Below are 7,242 nucleotides of genomic sequence, written 5' to 3'. Positions count from 1 at the left end.
GCAAAATTTGAGAGAAAATGGAATACGGAGGAAACTTATCCAAGAACTAATTCCCAATAAACTTCTCTTCACCACAGGAAACCTGAAAATTCTACCATTACGCTTAAAAGAAGGTAGAGAAAGGAGTAGAGATCAAATGTTAAAACCACAATGTCGTTGAAAGTAAATCAAATTATTCTGATATGAAACTAAAGAAATGAGTAATAGAAAACACAACATAGAGCTCTAAAAAAAAACAAAGAAATCAAAGGATTGAAAATTAATTCTCTACTACATACATGCAGTCAACAAATAACACTCAAACATAAAAGAGAATAATAAAGAACAATGTGAAATGGAGGAGAATAGGGGATACGGGGGAAACTACCTGACAAGTATTTCCAAATAACTTCTCTTTTCCTCTGGAAACCTAAAAATTCTACCCTTACGCTTATAGAAGGTAGCGAAAGGAGTAAAGATCAAATGTAAAAACGAGAATAAGAAAGTTAACTCTTAAGGCACAATATCGTTGAAAAAAAATCAAATTATGCTCATTCAAAACTAAAGAAATGAGGAATAGACAATGCGACATCAAGATAAAAAAACAAACAAAGAAGTTAATGGATTCAAAATTAATTTTCTAGTATACGCATACAGTAGACATATAACACTCAAACATACAAGATAAAAATGAAGAACAGTGCAAAATTTGAGAGAATAGGGAATACGCAGGAAACTTATCAAAGAACTAATTCCCAATAAACTTTTCTTCACCACGGTTACTAGCTAACAAGATAATATGTAAAAGAGAATAAAAATAATTGGAGAATTAATTCAGGTGACTTCACAAGGTACTATTTTGTGGCAGATAATTGACAGAATTGAGTAATAGAACAAAGACAAACAAAAAGACACTCATAAGAAAGCTTCCAAGGTCTCATTCCCTTTAAAGGGCTGTAACCCAACCCCCCCCCCCCCAATGAAAATAATTAGGACTTGTAACATAGCCTTGATATTGATTGAACTGGACGCATACACTTTGCAAAGTCCCCATACTCTTAGGTTACATTTTTTTGAAGGAAAAAGTAACATGAACAGAGTTCAGCAATCCTATAAGAGGAAGCATATGCCATAATCATAAGAGCCTCTATAAGCTATTATCATGGTAATAATGCATAACAGAAGCTTAAAGAGGCAGTTATTGACATCTCACATTCCAAAAAGAATGAATTAATAACCAACATACTACATTTTTTTGATAGGCAAGTAAGAATAAATACATTTATTAAAAACACCAATAAAAAAGGGGCAAGCACAATACACTAGAAGTATACATGTAAGGAAACAAAAAGAAGCAAGCTACAACCACAGCCCCAATCTAGTACTTAGATATCAACAAGTTAATAATAAAATCTATCGAGGATGGTGGATTAGTTTGACCATCAACTATAAGATACCCTTAAGACCACATATATAGATCAGATATAAGGTAGTATTTAAGATATTGGTTAGTGCATTGCTTTCCTTTCGGATTGTCTAGAAAAGGTAAAGAAGAGTTGTTCTCCATGTTGTTCTCGTCTTCTTGCCCACAAGTCAAATTCCAACACATTAACATGTCCTTCACCAAATGTGGGAGAACCCATGAAATGCTAAACAAAGAGAATAGGAAGTGTCATAGCCCTCTAACTTTCCCACAGCGGATAAAGAGATAGTCCACTAATTCTTCTACATCATTAGACATACAACAATAACCTGCTAAAAGCCATACTTTTATTTTAAGTTAGTCCTCGATAAGAATCCTTCCCTAAACCACTTCCTACCCAACAAAAAAAAACAAAAAAACAAAAAAAAAAATACAAAATCCACTTTGATAGGAGCTCAAGAGCCCACACTATCTTTGAGGGAAATGACACTAGACCCTCCAATTCCAAGGCAGAGTAGAAAGATTTCACCAAGAATGGCTAGCCTTCCAAACCATCTAAAGCTTCCAAAGAAACCCCTCAACATTATCTATCCCCCAAACTTGAAAATGTCTTGAGAAGCACATGTTCTATAGGACCATCTCATCTTCTATCTCCCAAACATCATCCACCCAAGCCTCCTTGGAAGTTGCAAAGGAGAATAGAAATGGAAAAGAGTCCTTTAAGGGAACATTACCACATCATACATCATGCCAAAACTTTATTCTTCTCCAATTGCCCACCTCAAATCTTGTTTTAGTTTTAATAATTTCTTATCCTTTCTTATTGACTTCCACAAGCTAATACCATAGCCTTCTCTCGCTACCCAAGAGCACCATTCACTTGGCTCTTCTCCAAAATTTCCTACTATAACCTTTCTCCAAAGCATATCTCTCTTCAAAGTGAATCTTTAACACCATTTCCAATGAAGACTTATTGAGAATGGACAACTCCTTAATGCCTAGACCCCTTTTCTTTTTTGCAAATTGTCAACCGTTTCACTAGATGGGGCTTTTTCTTGAAAGCCCCTCCTCCCAGTAGGAAATCCCATTGAATTTTTTTAGTCTCACAACCACTAACTATGTACTGCATAATAGCTGTAGCTCATAATTGAGATCTAATCAATAAAAAATTAGAATCGACATTAAATAATAACATAAAATAGGAGAAGAAAAAAATAAAGTCAAAACTCCTCACGGCATATGATTAAACTGTTTTATAGACTTAAAGATGTAAACCAAAATTAGGTAGTTGTTGATTGATTGCCTAATATAGGAGCTCCATAGCTAGAGAAATTTGCCAAAGAGTTCCCATCCCACTCAGTTTTAACAGTTCTTCTGTTTGGCTTTGAACCTTCCTCAAAACTAGTGAAACTATTATTTCTTAACAAGATACAAATAAAAGCATATAACAAAGGATCTCCCACTTTCCAGTTTTCTCCATCTTTCTCCTTTTAACAGCCATCCGAAGATGATCCAAAGTAGAGCATTTATCCTCAAGTTAACTTCCTCTCAATTGTTTCTCCATCCATTTTTTTTTTTTTTTTTGCACAAACTGATGCAACTGCAAGATTGTAACTGCTTCTCTCTTCATCTCAAGCCATGGGTTTCCAAAAAATAAAATAACAATACTCCATTGAAACAATAGTACCCAAAATCTCATTTTAGTGTATTTTCAGATCCAACAAGAAATGGAAAATTTATTTTATAGCAAAGATGCAATAAAAAGCGGTTAACAAAAAGGGGTGCACCTCATGTACACAAGAGGTACTCAAGATGCACCATCAAATGAGCAAACGAAAGAAATAAATAAATAACAGAGAAAACAACAACACAAAACCACCTAGCCCCGATTTAAGCTATCAATGGAATCCAGTAATGTGTAGTTCAGAACCAATAAGAACTAAGAATTTCATCATCACTAGGTTTGTTAACTGCCACCATCTAGTACAATTTTTCCAGCTTCATGACTGATTCTTCCAAATTCAAATTTCAAGCACATTATCATCAAACAACGTGCTAACAAGCTTCCCAATCATTGTACATGATATTCTAAATTCAACTACCATGAAACTGTACTAGTTAAAACACACTTCTTGAATCCCCAAATATTCCAACCTTCAAATCTAACACCAAAATGATATAGCATGTAACTAATCTATCTCAATCATTAGAGCTGCCATCTATAACAAGTGATTAAGATCAACTTTAAACAATAGATAGATGGATCTACCATTCAATACCACAAAATAGGTGAAAAGAAGATATGAACTCTTAAAATTTCAAAAAACCAAGCCTTCCCATTATATTGTGAACATATATGACTAAACCTGCTAAAACATAACAATTTTAAAGATGCTAAACTTATAATAATGGGAAGTGATTACTACTCAAAAAGTGCTATTTCATAGCTTGTAATTAACTCTTTTAAACACTTTTGAGTAGTAGTTATTGCCTTTTAACCCAATTAACATGTTAAAGACCCTTGCAATCAATTCTAATCAAATTGTGTTAAGTTTTGGTGTTTTGATAGCTTTTTGATCACCAAAGCAATATGAGATTGAGGAGAGTTATTTGGAATCCATGGCAAAGCAATGGAAAGCTCAAAAACATGAAGAACCAAAGCTTTGAAATCCTTTTGTCATAAGCAAATCCGGAATGCAAGGAGGGGAAGCAAAGAGAAATCTGCCATGAAGCATTCTTGATGACAGTCATGTTAGCCACTTTTGGAGCACTTTCTGAAGTCCAATTTATGCATGCTATATGTCGTTTCAAAGCTCAGGAAGTCAACAATCCAATGCTTCAAACGGTGCTTGATTCGGAGTTGAAACGAAGGAGTTACAGCCATTGCAAGCAGATCACTCCAAGCTGAAGGAAGATTTTTGCAAGGCTACGAAATCAGCCTTTTGCTGCGAGAATTTCGCAGCCATTTTGCACAGTGCACGGGTGTTCTCCTGAAGCTTCCCGATAGTTGCGACCGACACTTTTGGATATTTTTCTTCAGATATTTTTGTATAAATTTCCATTCTTCTCCTTGTAATCCACCAACCATAAGATTCCTTAGTTATTAAGTTTGGAAAAGGGGTGAATAACCTCATATATTTTGTTTTGTAATTTTCTTTATATATAGCTCTCGGGAGCTTGTTCTCAGGGCATCATGTAATCCATGGATAGATATAGATAGATATATAAAAAATATATAGAATATACAGAGCCTTGCTCTGTTTTTCCTTCTCTTTCATTTTCATTTTCTTGCTAGCCAAACATTCTCTGAGGATTTTTCCTCAGAGGATGAGAGGCTAGGCTTTTTGTCTCTTAGAGTGAGGAAAGCCGGGTAAGTTTCCGAATGATAATTTGGAAGTTTTGTTGTTTTAGTTTTTAATGAAGAGAAAGTGTGACCCGTTAATGGTTTTTATCTTTTTAGTTAACTTAAAACGCCTTTAAATCACCTGGGCCAACACTTGGTAAGGCAAGTGATCTCCGTCCATGGAGATGCACTAGTTTATCTCTTGCGAGCTTTTGGTAGGTGGTTTGAATGTAGGATTTTCTAGAATAGCCAACACTTGGTAAGCTTTTGGACTCCAAGGAGACATCCATTAGTTATCTCTTGCGAGCTTTTGACGGATAGTCCAAGGTTAAAGATCATCTTGAATGGCAAGTGCTAGGTGAGAGGCATGAGCCATTGCAAGATGCATCAATGAGAGGGATTTAGTGTTTGAACCCATTAATGGGAAGCATCTGTACAACACCGGTTGGAGAAGGAACTATATGTTAATTCTCTAATGCGAGGAAAAGAAACAAGTGACCGGAACTCCCTTTTTGTATGAGGAATCTGAGCCTAGTGATCTGAAACTCCAAGAAACACTTTTCTTTGTAAGTAAAATCAGTTACTATTTTTGGTTAGTTTAAAACCAAACCTTTTTTTTTCATTCAAACATCTTTATGTTTTCTTTTAAAGCTAACCTTGAAATGAAAAGGCACCAATTCAACTTTGAATTAATATCATTTGTGAAGTGAAAACCCATCCCAGTGAACGATCCTAGAGCCACTATGCTATAGTAGCTTTGTCTTTGCTACCCTAGTATATGGTGTAATAGGTTATAAATTTTGTTGATTACTCCCTCAATCAAGGAGCACCAGCTGGACACGAATCAGCTAAGACACCAATTGGGCACGAATTAGGAAGAAATAAAAATCAAACCCCATACTTACTAAACTAATTAGAACCAAACAAGCTTCTTTAACACCCATCTCTTTTACTAAGAGGAATGACTGGGTATAGTGCAGTATTTATCCCAAAAAAATTGTTGATTTAAGGCAATAAGGTTTTTTTACCAGATTCAATCCACCTTTGAGATTCACCTTGTAAATCAAAGACTTAATGTACTTCTCCAAAGAACCAATCCATATTGAGCTAAAGAAGAAAGGAGAGTCCAAAATAATAATAAGATAAATGAATGATATGGAAATAATGCATCCCTCATCAAATAACTATAGAATGAACGTATTTAGTATCATGCTTCTTATTACCAGGGAGCAACTTTCAAATCTACAAGCATGGTTCACAACAAGCCAGGAATTATGTATTATATAAAGTATTAAAAACTAATGTTCATCAATTTACAATATTACTTTGTCATAAGGTTATTTTGAATTTCTTGTACAAAAATACGATTTAAGCATCAAAATCCGAGTTCAAACTAATAACCACTAGAGTTCAAAGTTAGCATAAAAAGAAAATGTAAAAAGATGAGTACATTTTGGAGTTTATAAGTTTCTTGAGGATTTTTTAGATTCAATCACCTAACTTTTTATCACAGAACACACTACGGATACATAATACTTGAATGACTAAGTCACTTTGCATGGTCAAGCTCTTTAAGCCACTAACAGTTAAGCTCACTCGATTGCCAAGATGCCATGAGAAAAGAAAAGAGAAACTGTGAATCCTAAAACAATCAGTCCAAACCCAATCTATCATATAATTTCAAGTTTCAATTCTTACCCTATGCCTTCTGTAATCAGCACAAGAAATTGAAGATAAAAATGTGGAAAAATGCAAGGATATGAAAATCTTATTATTAAGTTTTAAACCTAAGGTGGTTTAATTGGCAGACCCTCCTACTTAGGAACAGAAAGTTCCCCGTGGGTGGTATGAACCCCATGAAGTTTTTTTTTTTTTTTTTTTATAAGTAAATGCAATTGTATTAAGAAAGCCAAAAAAAATACACCTAAAAGTATACACGATGTATGCTTTAAAAAAAACCTATCCCAACTAATCAATGAAATCAAGTAAAGACCATGAGCTAGAGCCAACATTAATTGGTAAAGACAACTTCTCACAGCTTATATATTAATTTCCTTTAAAACCTAATAAGTAATTCCATATTGCCATGTCAACATAACAAAAGATAACATCAGAAGAGGATTAGGACACACAATTTGTGGGATCCCATACAAAAAATTAAATGTTTCAAATTTGATTGAACTTTGATGAATTTAGTTCTTTGCTTTCAATCATCTTGAGAATCACACGTGAGAATATTCTTCTTTTTTCTTTACAGTATTAAAAAAAAACACATGCAAACCAAAGAAAAATTAAACAAAGCATACTCACACTCCTGAGAGAGACATGGTACGATGAGACTTGTTAATTGGATACTAATAGAAGAACATGGGAAGATAGGAGTCAAAACCCCTAACACTACTCAGTTGCTTCCAGAAACCAACCTGCTTATCACCTAAAAAAAAAAAAAAGTTTGACCTCCTTATGCTCACCTCTTCCTATTTTCCCCTAATCCCCC

Source organism: Vitis vinifera, chromosome 11 (assembly GCF_030704535.1).
Source record: "Vitis vinifera cultivar Pinot Noir 40024 chromosome 11, ASM3070453v1".
Taxonomy (NCBI): domain Eukaryota; kingdom Viridiplantae; phylum Streptophyta; class Magnoliopsida; order Vitales; family Vitaceae; genus Vitis; species Vitis vinifera.
Note: the sequence above shows the minus strand (reverse complement) of the source record.